This window comes from Rhineura floridana, chromosome 3 (assembly GCF_030035675.1).
Source record: "Rhineura floridana isolate rRhiFlo1 chromosome 3, rRhiFlo1.hap2, whole genome shotgun sequence".
NCBI classification, from domain to species: domain Eukaryota; kingdom Metazoa; phylum Chordata; class Lepidosauria; order Squamata; family Rhineuridae; genus Rhineura; species Rhineura floridana.
In genome coordinates, this window is record NC_084482.1 from 175,224,817 (window position 1) to 175,246,166 (window position 21,350).

Sequence of the window (21,350 nt, forward strand, 5' to 3'; positions counted from 1 at the left end):
AGGAACAGTGCATGCAGGGCTCACATCCTTGTTTAGATAATATAAAACTATGAAACTTGCATCAAAGCTGTTGTCAATATAGCTATTACAGCCAAGGTAAAAGAGCTAATCACTTCTCTGTGCTTATTGCCTGGCAAGAAATAGGAGGCTCATCATGATGGGAGGTGCAGAAAACTCTGCCTAAACACAATGATATTTAAAAAGTAAAGGGGACCCCTATGGCAAATTCCAAAATTCATATTAGGGCAAAGCCTTTACTAGGGCAACCAAAAATAATAATCATGATCACCAAATTGTGCAAGCTTTCAAGTTCTCTAGATCGCTTTATCATTCTAGGGAGTAAACAGAGCAATTGGTGTGTGCTGGTAGGGAACTGGTTGATATTGAAGTCAGGGGAGCAGACAGCAGACATTCAATGAGGCTCTTGTAGGTGCTCTGCAGGTATCAAGTTCAACCAGGGCCTACTGGCAGAAGTGGCTTGCCCAGTGGAGCAAAGCCACAACACTATCTTCCTGGCAACAAAGTCACTACTGCTTAAACAGCAGTTGGGAAGAAGTAGTGGAGGGGTGAGGTGGCAGGAGGGCCACAGCTATATGGGTGCACTGGTGGGACCACCACATTGGTTCTGCCAGTGTGGCTGCACAGTGCTGACTTCCATGATGCTTTATTCCCTCCTTTTCTCCCTCCTGATAAGTGGCAACGACTCCGCTGAGGAGAGGCCATGGCAATGATGCTGAAAACCCAAAAACTGTCCCTTACCCAGTGATAGATAGATAGATAGATAGATAGATAGATAGATAGATAGATAGATAGATAGATAGATAGATAGATAGATAGATAGATAGATAGATAGATAGATAGATAGATAGATAGATAGATCGATAGATCGATCCACTTGGAATTTCCCTTTTGAAATCTCTATAGCAGGATTGGGAAAGTTTTGCAGCCTGGGGCCATATTTCCCCCATTTGGAGCAATCACCAGTGATGGGTAGGGCCAGGGCCACAGTCAAAAAAAGTGGGTAGAGCAAGAGATGTGCCACTTATCTTTGTATATATTCTAGCCTACATTCCAGCCATCCAAAGGTCAAAGATTTGTATGCCTACTTACGGATGCACACACACACCCCTTCATCCAGGCAAGCAAGAGGCATTATCACTGTTCAACAACACATCCCAGCCAGGCAAAAGTACTGGAAGAGAGTGTGGAGCAGGGCCATTGATGGGAGTAGCCAAGGAAGAGAGGATGTGGCTTGAGGATGCATGATTGGGGAGAGTTCAAAGGGCAGGATAGAGAGGCCTGGATGGCTGCATTTGCCCCTGAGCGTGAGTTGTAAAAGAAAACACACACACACACACACCCTGTTGTACTTTTCTTTTTCAGAAATTCCCATCTTTAAGCCTTCAAAACTTAGGTAAAATGTAATTTGTAATGAACATATATTTAAAAACAAAATTATACCTAGGTATCCTGTAACAGCTATTGCTGAATGACATTTCATTGATAGTAGTATAATCATGTGCCTTTTAAAGTGCCTATATATTTGTCTGAGGTAAAAGGGGGGATTGGGAGGGGCAAAGCATTGTCTATTAAGTGTCAGAGCCTTTTCTTTAACCACAGTAGACTTGGACAGTAGTAAGGAAATATTTCATCTGGGAAAGAAATGTTAAAAACCACCCTTCATGAAAACCTGTTATCAAATGGTGAAATCTTTTCAAAAATCCCAAAGTGTATATGGCAATAGAGATCACTTTTTCACAGGTGATTACATTTGTGTTATGCTGACAGGATTTTTTTTAAGGAACACAAGTTTTGCTAATTAACAACTTTGCCTTCCCATATTTTCTTAACTTGAAAAGTTACTTAATGTCACCTTATTTTTTACTACACAAAAACTACATGTTATTTATGGAAAAATGCAATTCACTCTCAGTTCTCTATCCACTCAGTCCCCAATGTCTGCGTTAATATTACAACCCCAGCTTCTGAAGCACGGTAAGCTACTTGCTTCTGTGGGTGAAGAAGTAGATTGGGGAAGACAGAGAAAGAGAGAGACATAGGTATTTATTTAGTACTTTCTGAAAGAGAAACAGTCATTACAAATGAAACAATCATTTGCATAGGTTTAGAACATATATAGGACTGGAGTTAGGAGTGGGTGAAGTGAGAATTTTGGCTATGTGTGTTTTCAAAACTGCAAATTAGGTAAATTCACCTTTAAATGGAAACTGGATCGAATTTCTCCCTCATCCTTAGTTGCAGGCTAAGACAGATGCCTGTTCAGTTTAAAATTCCAACTATACACCACCTACATGATCATATAAAACAAGTACAAAGTTATATAAGATCAGGCATTTATACAGATAGTGGTATACCTGTGTGTCCAAATTCCCAGTCTTTCAAAGCAACTTGCCTCGTTGGATGCTTTAGATCAGTGTTACCCAACCTTTTTTGACCCAACGCCGCTTTGCAAAATCTTTTTGTGCCCAACGCCCCCCTCAGATTAAGTATATGCCAATGCTTCCTATTATACTTAATATACTTAAAAACAAACTCATTCAGTTTACTGGCATTGCTTCATTAAACAAGTTCATTTAAACATCACAGAAACAACGGGTAGCGAGTGTGTCCTATTCCTGAAGAAAACCAGCGAATAACTGACTGTCTGTGTCACCCGTTTGCACACGGCACTCATCCGTTGGAAGAATGCGCCCTCCACCAATACACCCAGCTTATCAAACACTCTCTTGTGATTGGTTCCAACATCCCTCAAGACAGCATCAGAACATTAACTAGTGTGGGGGCTTCGCTATTATCCCCATTCCTTGATATGACACTGGCCGCTATTCAGAATTTCTTTACTAAAGAGCACACACTATTTATAGTGTTATTTCCATGAATTGAGACTATTAAATACATTCTAACTGGGGACAAAACAGTTTAAAAATTAATGATTTGTGTATTAAATAAAATTAAACTTAAATGCTTCAACTGTCGCATCAGACCGCCAAATGTCAATGCCCCCTAATGAACCCAAACGCCCCCCTAAAGTTTGTAGTCATGCCAACGCCCCCCTGAAAGGCTGTAACGCCCCCCAGAGGGCGCTACCGCCCACATTGGGAATAGCTGCTTTAGATGTAAAACAAAATAAATATGCACAAATGTCACATGTCAGTCACAAACAAAAATGATCGGCTTTATTAATTATAATGTTCTCGCTTACAAGCTACTTTGGTAAGTTCTGCTTATCCCTACCCCTTTTCTTAAGCTGATATACCTACAAGAATCCATCATATTTTTAGCAACTCAACTATTCTCATTATATTTGAAAACTAAGTTGAGATCACATTGGGTAGTATTTACAAAAAATATTTCTGAAAAGCCTGAGAGGGACATAGGAGCATGCTAGTGTTCAGTATCATAACTGATACCAGTTTTAACAAGTTTGTTGAAAAAGGCATATTTTAGGCCCATTTGTAATGCTTTTGAAGGAACACCTAAATTCATTTACTGTATTCTTTGGCTATTTTAATTCACTTCCTCTTTTTTATCCTGTTGGTCCATTGTTAATTTCAGCATTTCACAAGGCAGCTCAAATAAACCAATAATAAAATATATCACATTTAATTAAGAATTGCTTAAAACAAAAGTATTTTAAATAATACATGTGTGCAACATATCATTATAACTCAGCTAAAACCATTAAATCTGCTTCAAAACAGCAGCATGCATAAAACATATTTTTGTTTAATTATTATATCTAGAATTATTGGGGGTGGGGAGCAATTCCACCTCAGGTCACAGGTCTATGGAGTTTAACTATCATCTCTGATAGAGGCCAACCTGATCCCTGCATCATCTCATTCTCAAGAAGCTCCAAATCATGCAGTGATGCACAGTGAGTGCAATTTTCCTTTATAAAATTGTTTTAATTGGTTTGAATATACTTACATTGTTGCATGGCAATTTTCCTTTTTTGATTTTTTTTAATTGGTTTGAGTATACTTACATTGTTGGAAGTGGGATAGCATTTAGGATTTTATATTTTAAAAAAATAACGAAGTACAACAAAAGTAAAGACGAAAACAAATCATTAGTAAATTATTCCTGCATGTCAATGTGGTTTTCATTTAACTGGGAGCAATCCTATAACAAAGTCAGGAGAATTCAACCGAATAAATGAATTTTATAAAACAAGATTTGAAAAGGATGTAGCAGATTTATCCTTCCAATACATGCCTTCTGCTTGCCCTCCTGCATTCTCGACTATTTCTTAAAATCAATACAGTACAAAAGAGTGTTTTTGTTGAATTGTACAAAAGCATGTAAAAACATACCACAACTTGAAATCACTTAAATAGACATAAGACTGTAACCTTTGCCAGCTGTTGCCTCCCTTTTTTTCACTGCTTAATAAAACTTGAATAATAACATGAAATTTTTTTTAAGAAAAAACCCTTTGCTTTACAACAAAGAAATCATTTTTACAGATCCAACATATTTATTCAATCAGCTTTCTTTACAAATATTTTTCCTCTTTTGCTGTTGTTTGGTCTGGCGTACCCACATTCGGCACTCCATGTGGGCTGGAGAAGAGGAGAGGAATTTCTTGATTAATTACTCAAGATCCAAGTTACATACAACCTTGCAAAAGTAGCACCTGCTAAAGTTTCAATATATGCCTGTTTATGATAAATTACTGTGTATTTGCTTAAAGGGGACAAATGCTTTTGCATCTTCCCCATCTGAGATTTACATTTGTTTCCAGAAAACCTAAAAACTTATTTATTTACTCAGCCAGTTTCTTGTCCTCTAGTTTTGACCACACCTATAAGGTGGCTTACTGAAGTGGTTAGCATACATTTTTCACAAAGAAAGCTTCTGGGACCCTTTCCTACTTCATCTCTCCCATGACAATATACAATGTGAGTCAGTTTTTAATAGTGATAGATGAATCTGTCAATGTCAGTTTCTCATTTTTCCCGCCATAAGTTCATTTCTCTTCTCCACAATTCTGCATCACTTGTTTTTAAAAGTGCTCATGAAAATTCATCAGAATTAAATGCAAATTTCTCTGAATATGCACATTTTGCAAGCAATTTCCTCTAATATAAAGTATTTATATGTTATTTTCACTAATATATGCATTTTATACATACTTTTCCCTAATGCACACGTTTATGTACACATTATTTGACTGGAAAATTACAAAATTCAAGGAAGTGCGAATTTCAAAAGATTGCTGTGTTTCACTTCACATACGGTTCTGGAAATTGTGAATTAGGAGGTTTGCCTCTAAATGTGAACTGAATTGAACTTCTCCCCATTCCTAGTTTATTAAGAACAAATAAAAACCAATCTTTTTTTTGTAACTGACAGGCTGAATTATTATCAGTGATACCACCAGAAAATCTACAAAATGAAATTCCTCCCTAGTTAGTGGGATGATATGCAGCTTGCAGAAGGTCCCAATTTCAATCTCCAGTTAAATGGATCAGGTACCAGGTAAAGACAAAGAGTTCTGTCTGAGATGCTGGAAAACTACACCCTGTCAGGGTAGACAATATTGAACCAGGTGGCCAAACAGTCTAATTCAATCTAAGGCAGCTTCCTTTGTGGGAAAGTCATTCTTAAATCATTCCCTCTATTTCTGATGCTCGGGCTGGGTATGGTGTTGCTATATAATCAAAATGGCATAATCCACATAAAAGAGGGAGATATCAGACAGCTTGAGGGAGTCTTGAGGTTTGCAGACATAAAAACTTTTTAAAAATCCATCAGGGTGGAAACACCCCAAAACATCTCAATGCAGGTTGACTTGAGGGATGGAATTTTCTGAATATCTCAGTATCAATCTTATCCACATAGATTTTTTCTCCATTTCATATCTCACTCCTTGATCTCTCTAGGGCTGCTAAAAATACAAATAATTCTCACACATTATATGCATTACTATACACATCATTATAAATATATGCATATTTTAAGCAGATACACTCGAGGTTTTCTAAAGTAACCAGCACATAACAGATACATACAACAATGCCTACAATTGCATAAAATGCCTTAATACTTATAATATTATGCTGCGGAATACCTCAAGGGGCTTGACTTTTTCATACATATTATATTCCCTGCCTATTAACATTAGGTAGGTAATCTCATTATCTTGTTTGAGATACCTAAAAACATTTTTTTTTAAAAAGCCTATCCACATATGTAATTTAGAATTTGCTTTTTAACATTTGCTGATTGTATCTGTGTATTATTGATAATTATTATGTATTATTTTATGTACACTACCTAAAGATTTTTTAAATTAAGCCTTTTACAAGCCTTTTATCTTTCTAAATAAATGTGTATAATTTTGTGTATCATTAGTTGGACTTTAAAAGAAAAAACCTGGCAATTCACAAGTGGTTCAGGCATAAGTAGGCAGTCGATGCAAGAAGTGATCCAATTTGGGAAAAGCTTGAACTGACTGCAACTGCCAAATCCTGTGTATAAATCAGATGAATACAGAGTTCTCCTTTATCCTTAACCTCTGTCCATGGAATGCTGACTGAATGGAAGTGCGTAGGGACAGAAAACAGAGCCAAGGAGAGGGAATGATAGGATTAGCTGGAATCTTGAACAGCAGCATTCTATACAGCAGCATTCTATACAGCAAGTTTCTTACAGGTCACACTACAGTAGGGCCCCTCATACGGCAGGTTACACTCCGGACCCCCGCTGTAAAGCAGAACCCATTAAATAGAATGGCGTGTGATGCCCAAAAACCGCCGTAAAAGCAGAGCAAGCACCGTATGAGTGGGGCTTTAGTCTAATTGCGTCTAATTGAGACCGCTGTATTAGCAAATCGCTGTAAAGCGAAGCACAGTAAAGCGGGGCCCTACTGTACATATACTTTGGAGTAATATTTTGTCATGATTGATATAACCTCTCAGAACCCACTTTTGCAGAGATATGATATTAAGAACATAAGAGCCTGCTGGATCAGGCCAGCAGCCCATCTAGTACAGCATCCTGTTTTCACAGTGGCCAACCAGATGCCTGTGGAAAGCTCACAAGCAGGACATGAGGGCTTAAATTCATTGCAAACAGAATTTTGAAATACCATTTGTTTTCTGGCTGAACAGTGAACTACTTTTCAATGCTGAGAATTTAGGCAGAAATGTGCTTTGAAATTAAAATTTTAGAGCAGAGTCTAAAAGAGATCAATGATTTGCAGTGCTCTATTATTATTGACAGGATCTCTAATCGAGTCATATATGGCAACGATGATTTCAGGAAATTATTTCTGGAAAGGATTTTTCAGCAGCAGTAAATTACTCTGAATACATTCTTTCAGCTCAGAAGAGTCCTGCTTTGCTGCTTTCATGAAAGATAATGCTGTCTGAAAGCTTATCTATATTCCATCATCTGTTTCTCTTTGCCAGAATTCATGATAGCTGTCTTGCAATAGCTGAAGGGCTGTCACACATAAGAGAGTTCACTTGGTTCTCTGTTGCTCCAAAGGATAGGACTAAACCGCCCAGACATCTTCGGCTATGGGGCGGTATATAAATGTAATAAATAAATAAATAAACAATGGCGGCTCCATGTCAGTGCGGCAGTGGAATCTGCTCCGGGTTTTAGTCTGAACTTGTCTGAAACACAGGGCATATTCCACTGCCCCACTGACATTTATTTATTTATTTATACCCCACCTTTCTTTTCATCATAGAAACCCAAGGCAACTTACATATGGGTTCCAGGAGGTCTCCCATCCAAGGCACTGACCAGACCTGACCCTGCTTAGCTTCAGCAGGGTGGTCGCCTCATGTGCCTTCAGACCATAGCCTGGGACATGGAGCCTCTAGTCACCATTGGACTAAAACCAAAGGCAAGAAATGGCGAGAAGCAGATTTTGGCTAAACATTAGGACAAGCATTTCAACACTAAGACTCTTCAACACTGGAACAGACTGTCGAGGAGGCAATGGGTTCTCCTTCACTGAAGGCACTTAAGCAGAAGCTGGATGACCACCTTTCACAGATATACTGTAGTTATATCCTGCATTGCAGATTCTGCAGGGTGTTGGAATAGATGGTGTACATACAAGATCCCTTCCAACTCTAAAATTATTATTACTTTATTCAACCCCAGTTTTTCAAAGTTCAGCAGTCTGACATTCATAGTTCAGCCTTTACCACAGTTGGGGGTAGTATGCGTAGCCTCAGTTCTCTTGAGGTGAACGCAGCACATGGATCATAACATTCTTCTAGACTCAGTCAGGGGCTACTAAAGTGCTAGAAGCCATTTGTATTGACCTGATGCTGAATGTGCTCCGAGTCCGACACATAATTTAAACAATTTAAACATTACAATTTGTTTTCAGAAAAAGAAGTCTAAACTTTTTAAGAGACTTTGCATGTGCCTTTGATTGGGCTTAAAACTAGCAAGTCCTTAGTGACTAGAAATCTCTCTCACCCTGTCTTTGGAAAGCCCTTTACTAAGCGAGTGTCAGAGATAGAGAGCTGAGAGTTTTTAGAGGGAGATCACTAAAACTGAAGTATACTGGGTGCCATTGTTCTCTTTGAGAACCTGATGAAGGATCAGTGATTGTGCTGCCTGAGTCAGTTTGCTTCCAATAAGCTATGCTTCTATATTTGTAGATAAACAGATTATTATTATTATTATGTTGTTGTTGTTGTTGTTGTTGTTGTTTGGTGGTGGATGTTGTTGGCACGGTTGTTGTTGTTGAGGTTGTTTTTAACAGTTTAATTTTATGTTTTAAAATTGTTGTAACCCACCCTGGGACCTCTGGACGAAGAGCAGGTAATAAGTTTTAATAATAATATATCTCCAGTGCTTTGTTGTCCAAAGACAATGATTTTGTAGTTCTGTTGTGCCCCTCAATATCTCATCAAGGTGTGCTAAACAATATCAATCTTATTTTGCCCATCCATTACTGAATTATCTATTTATTATTATTTATTATAATAATAATAATAATAATAAAATTTTATTTTTAGGCTGCCTATCTGGCCGAATGAATGGCCACTCAAGGCGGCGTACATAAAATTAAATACACATATTATTACATGCACACCCTGCATTTCTTTCATCATAGAAACCCAAGGCGGCATACATATGGTTCTCCCATCCCGGCAGTGACCAGACCCAGACCTGCTTAGGTTCTGCAACATGGGGGCCTCATGTGCCTTCAGACCATAGCCTTCAGGGCATTCCTTTCTAGATCCATTGATTTTCCCATCTCCAGCAATCAGCTCCCCGCGACTGTTTCTTTTCCCACCCTTGCCTAAACTTGCTAAAAGCAATTCACTATTGTATGTGATAGCCAAGTGGTGCCCTGCAGATGATGTTGGATTACAGCTGAGCCATGAGCTCCAGCCAGTATGACCAATGGTTAAGGATGATGGAAGTTGTTGTTCAACAATGTGTGGAGGACACCATGTTGGCTATCCCAATCTATTCCATGTGTTCTCTGCTATTCTTTCTGTCTTTCATTATTGTCCTCCAACCACCCCAACCACAGTTCAATGGTAGCACACATACTTTGCATGTGGAATGCCCAAAGTTCAGAGGGGAGGGGAGGGGAGGAAGAAGGGAGGAGGAAGGGAAAGGAAAGGGGAAGGAGGGGAAAGGCAGATCTGATCATTTGCATGCCTATTGAGTTCAATGGGTGGGCACTGAGCAGAGGGAAAGCCCCTTTCCTAAAGGAAAACAGTGTGAACAGTATCATTCTTTTTCAGGGTTTTCCCCACCTTTTTATTCTACAGCAGGCACATGTAACCTCCCATCCAAATTTAATCCAAAGCTGTCCCTGGCCACATCCACACCAGACCGTTATTTCACTTTGGACAGTCATGGCTTCTCCCAAAGAATCCTGGGAAGTGTAGTTAGTGAAGGGTGCTGAGAGTCGCTAGGAGATGCCCTGTTCCACTCACAGAGCTTCAGTCAGAGCTGCTGACTGTTAAACCACTCTGGCCACTGGAGCTCTCTCGGGGGAATAGGAGTCTCCTCTCAGCACCCTTCACAAACTACACTTCCCAGGATTCTTTGGAGGAAGCCGTGACTGTCTAAAGTGAAATAAAGGACTGGTGTGGGTGTGGCAGAGCTTGGAAAAGTTACTTTTTTGAACTACAATTCCTAACATTCCAATCCAGTGGCCATGCTGTCTGGGGCTGATGGGAGTTGTAGTTCAAAAAAGTAACTTTTCCAAGCTCTGGGGTGTGGCCCCCTGATTCGGCAAGCCCAGCAACTGGGAGTCTGGCTTTTAGAATACTGACAGTTGGTTCTTACTGAACATGCCTGGGTTGATCATTGACTTCAGTGCTAAATTTCTTAAATTAATTAAAAATCAGCCAGGCATTGTTTAAACTTTTAAACTGCAGAAGATGAAAGTCAGAGTATGGGGCAAGATCAGTAATAGGATTACAGGTACTCTGTGAACATGGATGATTTTTAATTATTTTCAACAAATTATGAGACCACTGACAGAAAAAAGTCCAACAGGGGTCTGGTTTTTTTCTCTCTTTTTACACTTTGAACTCTCAATTCTTTCTGACTGTTTTGTGTATCACCATGAAAATTTAGAGAGCTGTTAAGCAAGTGTTTCTGAGTTCAGGACTAAATGTTTTGTAAAAATAGCTCATGAATATTCCACTGGGAATACACACACACGGGGGGGGTAGAGAACTTTTGTATTGTAAGTTGCCTTGAGACTACTTTTAGTAGTAGGCACCTACAAAATTAATTAATTCATTAGTTGATATGTTCCTTCATGAGAAATGATCCTGCTTAAGGTAGCTTTTAAAATAGCCAGGCCCAGATCCAGAAGGGCAATCCACATACTCACTGGGTAGCTTAAGATATGAATGAGCCTTTGAGGAGAATGAGGAGTACCTATTAGGGCTGTGCACCACTCCCACAATTTGATTTGGGGCCCGGTTTGAAGCTTTGACCCTGATCCAACCCAGCACAATCCAGGGCTGACCAACCCAGATCCAAACTAATTTGGGGGCCTTCTACAGTGTTTAATTAGGGTTTAAGACAACCTGCCTGCCTTCTTGCGTCTCCTTCTTTCATCCCCACCACATGTTTAATTAGGGTTTAAAACTTAATTAACCCTCTCCAGACCACTACCCCCCTTTGGCAGCCCTGGATTGCTGTGAGTGGACCCAATCTGAACCGGGTGATCTAGGGCTGCCTCAACCCTCTCCAGCCAATCTTGGGTTGACCCAAATTGGCCCAATTCAGCTCAGTACCTGGGATTCAGTCAAAGCCAGTGAACAACCCTAGTATCTATGCTGGAGTATTGTGATCAGCATCATGATGATGTCTTGCTTCTCTAGTCTAAATAATCAGGCCTTCTGTTTTTCTGTCATTTGATAAAGAAACCTCCTTATTTATTTATGCCAGTCCAACCATGTCTAATCACCAACCTTTTAAATGGTCCTTTTGTAATCTATATTCCCAGTGCATTTTTGGCCATCAGCATAACCAGATTAAATGCCACACATAGCTACGCAGAGCAGGCCACCAAGCATTGCTGCTGTGCAGTCTCCATTCCTGCAAGGCATTCCTGCAGGAAAGTGACTGTACTTGACCATAAAGGGGTAAGATTATCCACCCCCCCTGCTTGGGATCCTTATGAGGAGGAGATGCTCTCCAAAGGTTTACTCCCGCTCTCTCTGCTATTTTTGTGGGGACTGTCCTTTGCTTTTTGACAGGAATATGGAAGTATTTTAGTATTTTTAAAAAGTTTATATTTTGTTATCTTAAAATTTTGTAAGTTGCATTTTTCATTTGAATTTTGTATGTGCATGTCAACTTTTGTGAGCCACCTTGGATACCTTTTTAGCTGAAAGGTGCTATAGAAATAAACAATAACAATGGCAATTCCATTTATTCATTCATTCAAATAGGACTTGCACAAAAGCTCCACAAAAGCCATATTCAAACTATGTACAGCACAGCGTTTGGTGCACTCTAGATTTTCCATCATGTGTTCTATGTAAGATATTGGAGAGATTCTTCTAAATTACCATTGACAAATAAACAATACAGGGAACTGCAAATTTTTACCTTTTTGTTCTTATCCTAAATTGAGACCAGGATTTTTTTAAAAAATCTTATTTTTGTTTGCAAAAATGCCTTACACCTGGGCAAGAGCGACTTCTCTGGTATTAAAAACCATAAGTGAAACAGCTGGTAAAAGCACTTGAAAAAAATTAACAGCAACATTATAAATGCATTTTTTCCTGAAGAAACAGTTGAAGTTACTAAGTAATAAACTGAACAGAATGTCATAGAATGTCAAACTGGGCACAGTAAAAATAAATGTTATTCCCAAGGAAAATAAAAAGACTGCATATTTATGTAACATTCAGCAGATGGACATGATATTAATATCGAGCTTTTTGGTTGCACTTTTATAGCTACTGGATTTCTTTATCTCTGTCTTTTTTTTTCTTTTTTGCCTAACTTGGCAGCCCACAGGCACCATTTGATTTTTGGATTTGGACAATCCTGCAACAGATGTCCAGACCAATAAAACAAATTCCTAAAGGGCTATGCTTAATTTGTGTAATTGATCAATTTTTGTTACATGGGCCTCAGTTCACCAGCACGTAACTGCCTTCCAGATTAGCTCTGCAGTTGGGATTTCATTCCATATGTTGCAATAGTTTATTGGCTTCTTGATGACGTTGCTGACACAACAGCACTAGTGGGGACACCTGTTGGCAAGAAGCATTAAATATAACAATTGGTATTAGAGCAAAGGCAAGAGAGCCCAGCTGGCATGCAAGTGTACGCAGTATCCCAAGGCTGGGATCTGAAAGGTCATTGCCAATAACAAACAAGGACGACTGTCTGAAACCAAGCAAGGCTGGACAGCCAAGGGAACAAGCCATAGGGCAGAGGTTGGGTACAAGCAAGCATATGAATAATATAAAACAGAGGCAAGTAACCAAGTTGTTCTGCAAGAGCAGAACTAGCACATGTCACACATAGAATGTACATAGCAGTGGCGGCTAGTGCCCTCTAAAACTGGTGGGGCTGCTATGAGGTCACAGGGATGTGGCCAACAAGGTCACGGAGGGTGGCCAAGGTCTGGTTTTCTTCTCATCCTCCTGCAATGAAAGATTCTGTGGATGCTTAAACACTTCAGTTTTACAAATAGAAGCTAAACAACTGAAAAGTGCCTTACTTTGGTTTAGAAGAGGTCCACAAAAGACAACAAAATTATTGATAAAACAAAATGAGCATTTATATATGTATAGGGTTGCCATATTGCCCGGTTAGCCGGGTTTTACCTGGATTCTTTGCATGCCACCCGGCGCCCATTTGGCCCGGATTCTCCGCATTAATTTTTAAAAAAAATAAGTTTCTAGGTGGTCCGGTTCTCGAGATATACATAAAAACGTCAGCCGCCCCCTCGACTGTTAGATCTTTCTTTAAACAGTACTGTATAGCACTTCATAGCTTTAACCCTGCCCGTTCAGGATTGTAGCCAATCAGTGAAGCCAGGGTTGTGTTTCAGTTTGATTGACCTGAGGCAGTGTCTAGAAAACCTCATTGCAAGGCCAGAAAATGGTGGTTCCTCCCCCCCCCCCGTTTATCTGAAAATCTCATAAATTGGGTAAGTATATACATTTCAGGTTTTTTTCCTCTTGTGTGCAGGAGTCAGATCCTGGGCAGTGTTTTGAAAACCTTCCCAATACTTGCTTTTGTAAAAGCAATGCTAATCCCATATGCCCAGAGTAAATCCCATTGAATTCAATAGGACTTACTTTTGAGTAGACATGGTTATGAATGTGCTGAAAATCAATGGGACTTTGGAGTGAATGTAAAAAAGAATTGTGTTTGTGTTCTAACTCTTTCTGTTCCCGCTCCAGTCCTGTTTTAAAGCAAGTAGGCAGGGCTTACTTAGATATTACAGTTTTTATTCTGTAGGAAACTAATACTGATTTTTTAAAAACTAATACTGATTTTTCTGCAATGACCAACTGGTTTGACAATAAACTATTATATGGGCTGTATGTATTTATACACCTGCAGTGTGTGTGTGTGTATGGAGTGTTTCCAACAACCCTGTGAGGTACGGTTGGAAACCAAGGCAGCTCACAACAAGAAATAAAGCCATTTAAAATCCAATAACCATAAAAACAAGTATAAACAGTTGCAAAACAGCGTAAAGTGGCATGATTCAGAATTTTGGGTTGTGTGCATGAAGTTGCTTATCACTTGAGGTTGCATTTCTGTCCCTGTTTGAGTAAGCCCCACTGAATACACTGGGACTTGCTTTTGAATAAATAAAGCTAGGATTGCACTATAAATATCTTTACAGTTTGTGTAAATAATAAATATATTTGATAGTCATGCTTATATAAATATTTCTTCATTTATCATATTTTTGGTTTTTGGTGAGGAATCCTGACTGGTTGTGAGATGCTTAGTTTTCTGCCTTACTCATAGGAATCTTGTTGTGGTTAGTATGGTATTACATTTAGGAAAGTGTTACTGCCTTTTGTGTTGTTTTTTTCCTATTTGCATTTCACTTATCTTTAACCTCACTCCATTACAGCCATAGAAGCAACAGCAGCATATGCAAGATAATTAACTCCCATTAGTGATAAGAGCAAGAATTTATAATTATTATTTTAATTAAAAACAAGAGCCTTATCAGTACTTTGAAGCAGACCAGATATTTATTTTCTTTCTGATCCCAGGACTGGGTCTTTCATGATGCCCGGTGTGTGGGGGGAGCAGGAGGGTAGTCAATAAGATAGACATCCTGGCATTGGTAATCTAATTAGCAAGGTATGTGTGGGGTTGTTGCCCAGTTTCATTTTGAGTATGGAGGTGGAACCTGTGTAGATGTGGTTGATCAAAGGGAGAAGAAATTTTGAGTTAAGCAAAGCTCTGCTTTTATAAAACCTAAGAAACCTCCAGATGCTTTGAATGTCTGAGTGCCTGCATCAGTGGAATACTGGAGGAACTTGTAAAACTTGCTGCAACAGTATTTAGAACTGAGCATGTGGTGTGAAAGACTCCTTTTCCAAAAAAACATTTTGGCTTCTTGTTTTTCTCCACCCATCACATCTCTGAAATATATCGTAAATGTAATGGTTAATCGTACTGCTGCCCTGACTTACTTTATGTTTGTTGCTATTTTCTGTTTTTAATGTTTTTATATTGATTGTGTATTTTTATTGTTTTTATTATATTTGTAAGCTGTGCTGAACTCTGTTTTTAACAGCAGAAGGGAAGGATATAAATCCTCTTAATCAATCAATAAACATTCCATAGTGTTGGAAACTAGAGTCTAGGCATTTAAGGCTGAAAATGTTGCTTTTTAACAAAAGATTTCTCACATCTTTCCCCGGGTTTTGGTGCTAATTCCTAGGCACATAAACAAAACAACTGGACAATCCAAATATTAATATGCAAATAATTTGCATAATATGCAAATAATATGCATAATATGCAAATTAGCCTGCCTGGATTTGTGGCACAGGAATATGGCAAGCCTATATATGTATAAATGCCATGGTTGGAGCATTGAACTAGGGTCTGGAAGATCCCCACTCAGCCAGGAACAACACTAAAAAATTCTTTTAAACAACTCTCTCCTTCTGCCTTCCTACATGTGCACACACAGAGACAACACAGTGGCCACTCTTTTCTTTCAAGCTACATCTGTGTAGGTGCAAAACACCAATCACACCCACCCACCCCACCCCCACACAAAGTAATCCATATGGGTCCTGCTTTTCCCGCTGCCTCCTCCCCTTCCCTCTCTAACAGTCAGCAAAAGGCCGATCAGGGCCAGGGCCAAAGCCTACCCCCCACTGCCATCCTCCCCCTCCCTTTCCAACAATCATCAAAAGGCCTCTCAGGACCAACACATACCCCCACACACACACCACTTGCCGTTTTTACCTTGCTCCCCGTGCAACAACATATACTCACCCACCTACCCTGCACAATGAAATACTTAAGTGAACTCACACAGACATTTTGCTGATGCTTTCCAAGGCTGGCCGCAGAGGAAGAATCATGCTTCCTGCTGCTTTAGCCTGCTGGTTGCAAAGCAAGAGAATAGCAACACAAACTCAAGAGGAGCCAATGCAGATTGCAAATGCATGCATCTGATTGGCTCAGATTAAAATGCATTGGGGAGGCTCTTCATAGGCCTGCCCTAATGCTATGGAACTTCCAATGCATTTCTGAGGGACTCCTCCTGATTGGTTAGAGCTTATTCGATGGGAAATAAAATCAAAATGGAGGTCCTGGAGATGCTGAGGGGATGTCTGACTAAGCCATTCCTATTAGAAATTTGCCCTTGGAGACAGGGGTGGGACCATAGCAATGACTGTGATTGGCTGTGCTATGCAGAGATGACTGGCCAGAATAGAAGATGGACAGAAACAAGTCCAGAGTGTCTCTAAATGTGAAGTACTGTACTGAATATGAATGTAAGGAATAGAGAAAGGGCTGTGGGCTACGGGTTTAGAGATTTAGGGTGGTTTGGGTGGGCAGGGCCCACCTGCCCTTAATGAGGGGCCTCCACTCATTATTATTGTCCACACTGACTGGCAGCTTTCTAGGGTTTCAGATAGGTAGCAAACTCAGGATCTTCTCCATGCACAGCCAATGCTCTGCCACTGAGCCATGGCCCTTCCCTTTCTAGGACCAAGGGCTGGCCTAAGTATATATCAGATTGTCTGACCAATTCAGAAGACTATGCCAGAGTATGGGTTCTGCAGTTTCTTCAGGGTCGTTCTATGCATTATATAGTAAAGGGTAGGGATGGGGTTCACTGCATAGTTGCAATCTGCTTGTATTCTGCATCGTTTGCTCCTGATCCTCCCTTTTTTGTTCCCGCTTGCTCTGGCACATGCCGATTTGATCTGTGGTGTGTTTATTGGGTGATTCAATCTGCAGTGTGTGTGTTTTGGTGGCAAAAAAAGTTCGTAATTATTAACGTAAATACTTATGTAAATGATGACAGTATTTGACGGGGCTTTTTGGCGGTGGGAAAAAAATGTGTAATTTCTAGGTAGCTTATGTGAACGATCAGAGTGTTCCACATCGGTTTTTTTCCTATTTACATATCAATGAGACAGATAATTGCCTTTGAGTCCCTCTCTTGCCTCAGGCTAACTGATGTGCTGCTTAATGATTCCCCTCCCTTTCTCTATTCACTATTAGTTTGTCAGCAGTACGGCAGCATCATTACCACCACCATTAGTACCACCTTTTATTTTTGTTCACACACACACTTAGCACACACACAGAGAGAGAGAGAGCCCTTGGTTAACAGCAGCAATGAAAGCGGGGTGGGGTGGGGCAGGTAGCACGGGTCAGTCTCATCATCATAACGTTTCCCGTGCAAGAGGATGGAGATTCTGAATGTTCTGCAATGTCTTGTTTGAAAAACATGAAGTCTCAGGATGATTTGACAATTAACATTGATGATGTATATAGTCTATGGCAGACTAGACAGCCAATATTTTTTGCGTTATATTGTGATAACAACACTTTTTTTTAGTAATATATAATGGACAAATGATGATCTTTATCATACCTGCAGTTACGAATGCAGCAGCTTTGATTATGAAGAAAATTACATAAAAAGGGGGGAAATTCAGGGGGGGAAATCTTGCTAATTGCAGCCATGGCTGCAAAATCCATTCCGATTACACCGCGGCCTGCTACAAGAAATTGGTGCCGGTCCAAAAGGACAGTGAACTGTCAAATTCAGTCGGAATCTGATACCAAGTCCGATTTAGTGGATATTCTCCCCCATCCCTAGTATAAGGTGGTAGAACTGTGGACTCTACTGTGCCAGATTTAAGGTTAGTATGACTTTCCCTCGCCTACTGCTTCCTGCGTGCAGTAAATTTACCATGCTAGAGAGAAATCTACACTGATATCTTCTGATATGCTCATTCCATGCTCATGCTGGAAGTTTTTCACGTGGGGGAACTTTGAAAATAATAATATATATGAGTATGCACCCTACCTGTAGCCTCAAGTACTACATTTCAGAATTTTACCATTTACTACCTCATTCTGCATTGTGTAGATTGGCTGTGAGCCTCCTGAGTGTACTGTGAAGAGGAAACGTGCACCAACCAGTGCAAGAGGCTTGAGTTCTAATCCTGCATACAGCATTCCCTAAATCCTGTAGGATACCCTATAAACAGTGAAAGAAATAATATGCCTTTCATTTTAACAGTGGACGTAGATTATACCCAACTTTCTTGCATAATAAAATGTGTCAGCTTCAGAGAGTTTTAACCCCACCTCTCCTATAAGGAGTAATAAGTGCTCTAAAATGGAGAGGAGAGATAAATGTTGAAAAATGATTTCAATAAAATTTTTGTAGTACATTTTCCCTAATACAAAATGTCAGTGATTTACTTCTGTGCAATATAGGTTTAATTGATTCAAATAGCATTGGCAGTAATTAAAATATGGATTCTGAAGCACAACTGTTAGCTCTCATCACTCACCTATTAAACTTGCCATAGATGCTGTGTTAATTATCTTCCCATATCCTTGATTCAGCATAATGCGGCCTGCAGCCTGTGATTGAAATTAAAGGAAAGACCAGTGACCCCTTTTGTGATTCTGCTAATAATGACATGATAATAAATTAGTCCTCACTTTTCAGAAGAGTTTATGTGCTAACTAATTTCCCCCCTCTCTAAGTGCTTGATGTAAAAACTTGATATGGTTAATGCAGGATAGTTTCTATAGCCATGTTAGTGTATTCCCAAAGTGGCTCCCAAAAGCCATTGGCAAAGTTGGGACCTCTGTTTTAAATCCATATAGCCAGTGCTGAAAATATTAGCTTGAATATTTGTGGCGTTAGCAGATGTAAGATGAAGGAAACAAGAGGCCCCAATTCTGTACCAATTGCACTGCTAACTGGTGTCTGTGTGGGCCTGATTCAAAGGTCCTGTTTTTGGCTTTTAAAGCTCTCAATGGTTTGGGACCAAGTTATCTGAAGGACCGTCTTCACCCATATGCGCCCGCCCAGGCACTGAGATCTGCTCATTGGCCAACCTGACAGCTCAGCAGGCATTAGAGAGAGGGCCTTTTCTGTGGGGGGGGGAGGGGGCAGCTTGTGGAAGTCTCTTCTCATTGAGCTGTTCATTGTATCAACATTCCAAAGTTTTAAACGGATGTTTAAAATGAACCTCTTTCAGACTGCCTTTTTAAAGAGCTAGCCATGAAGGAAGAGGTTTCGAGTTCAGATAATTGCTGTCATGTTTTTTTAGCTGTTTTAACTGGCCTATATTTTGAAATGTGCTAAAGTGATTGCTTATATTTCTGCCATTGATGCTTAGTTTTATGGCAATTACTAGATTGTATTTGATATTCTCATAAGGAAGAGAATTCAAGAAAAGACATAAATCCCATGGCAATTCATTGCACATCTAGGCTAGCTTTTCACGTACTGAAGCTGTACATCTCAAATCTCCAGAAGCTAAGCCATAGCAAGGGGATACTTCTGGTGAAGTGTCCAGCCCTGGCTACAAACCATAATGATAGGTGGCTATTCTGATTCAGTAAGACGCTTGTGGTGATATCAGATGTTAACTAGGAATGCTTCCAAACGAGGTTTGCGGTGGAATCAGTGTTCATGCATGTAAGTTTTCTTTCACTGTCCACATGACATCAGTATCATCAAAATGCCAGCCTGTTGTTGTTACATTTAATTAGGATTTCCTCTTAACATGGAAAACCCATTAAATAAAATAATCCATTGTACATCTGCAGCCATGCACAGTTTGGGGGAGCGTACAGATTGTTGTGCAGTAACATTTCAGTTGTGCAGTAACTTCTGTTTGCTCCTCACCTACATACAACCAGCTGTTTTGTTTCCAGTGACTCACATGATAGAAGCATGCCTATTTTCACCAACTGCTGCATGCTGAAGGCATGTCCCAACTTGAAGAACCCAATTTGAAGGAGCTATTCATTCAAGATCTCAGCACATGGCGAGGGACTACCTGGCAGACTGTGGGTAGTAGAAGTAGTTCCATTAGTTCAAGGGCATCTGGCTGCACAGCTGAACTTCCCCTCCCTCTCCTCAATCTGTTCTGGAGCAGATTTTGGGAGGGCTCGGGGGGGCTACGTGGAGAGAGAAGATGGAGGGGAAGTTCCATTACACAAATAGGAAACCTTGCACTAATGGAGCTACTTTGTGAGATACTGCCCTGTAACTGCAGTACATACATCAGGACTTAAAAAGAAAAAGTAAGTCAGAAGTTTTGTGGAAGATTTATTCATCAGGATTTCAGAACAGCTAAATATCAGCCTTACAGGATTAAAAAAATTAAAATGCCCAATATAAAGAGATATCACATCCATCTCTGGAAACATCTTAGTAATAAATATCGTGGTGACAAATTATTATTGTTAGACTTTGTAAAGTAGCAAGGATTATGCCAACAAATGTCTGAGAATATTGGTTTGAATACTTTGACAAAGGGAACATGTTTTATATAAAATGGCCCAGGATCCTATACTCACCTGGTAACACAGAAACAAGCCTTGCAAATTTACATTAAAAGTTTTGTCCCATTCTTCCATTGAAGTGGCTTCGCTTGGGGAATTCATGTTGATCCCTGCATCGTTACTGCAATATGGACTGTGTTCCACTTAGCCATGATCATATCAAGCATCTGCACATCTTCTGGTTTGCTCATATCTGCTGCTACAGCAATGCTTTTTAGTCCTAAATGAAGATGAAAAACAGATAAAACATCTCACTTACTTGGTTGTTGCTTTTTTATTTTGTTCTTTAAACCCTCTTAATTACTGCATGTTATTACAATTAATACAGAAGTGGTGGTCCTTTGCAAATGCACAATTTTCGAAGAAGCAAGGCTATTTTAAAGTGCTTTAAAAAAACACCCTAACATTTTGAAAGGCCTAGTACACGCAGCATCTTCCAGCCTTTCAGATTTTGGCCAAAGCTTGGAACACTGCGCCATCTACTGGCATAGGATTTCTTCTGCTCCAGTGTTCAAGATATTGCTGTCTGCTGTTGTGATCTTTATTTGAGTTTCCTTCACCCCTTTTCAGTTCAAAACACAATACGGGGGGGGGATCCCATGTATAAAAATGGCTGCAAACATATCTGAGAATGAAAGTACAGCTGCCTCAGGAACAAGAGTTATGGACACACTATGATTTAGAAGGGTACTCACAGCTGGCAGGTTTTATTTTCAAGTGAAGGAGGATTGTCATTCAGATCATATATTTGCATGTATATATATAGAAACAGGATTGAAGGCAGGAACTTCTCTTATGTCTTG

At 39.7% G+C, this 21,350-nt stretch overlaps 1 pseudogene; it reads right to left on the reverse strand.

The window, feature by feature from the left end:
* Positions 1–1,906: 1,906 nt before the first annotated feature.
* LOC133378815 (uncharacterized) overlaps positions 1,907–21,350 on the reverse strand; it is a 41,354-nt pseudogene continuing 21,910 nt past the window's right edge.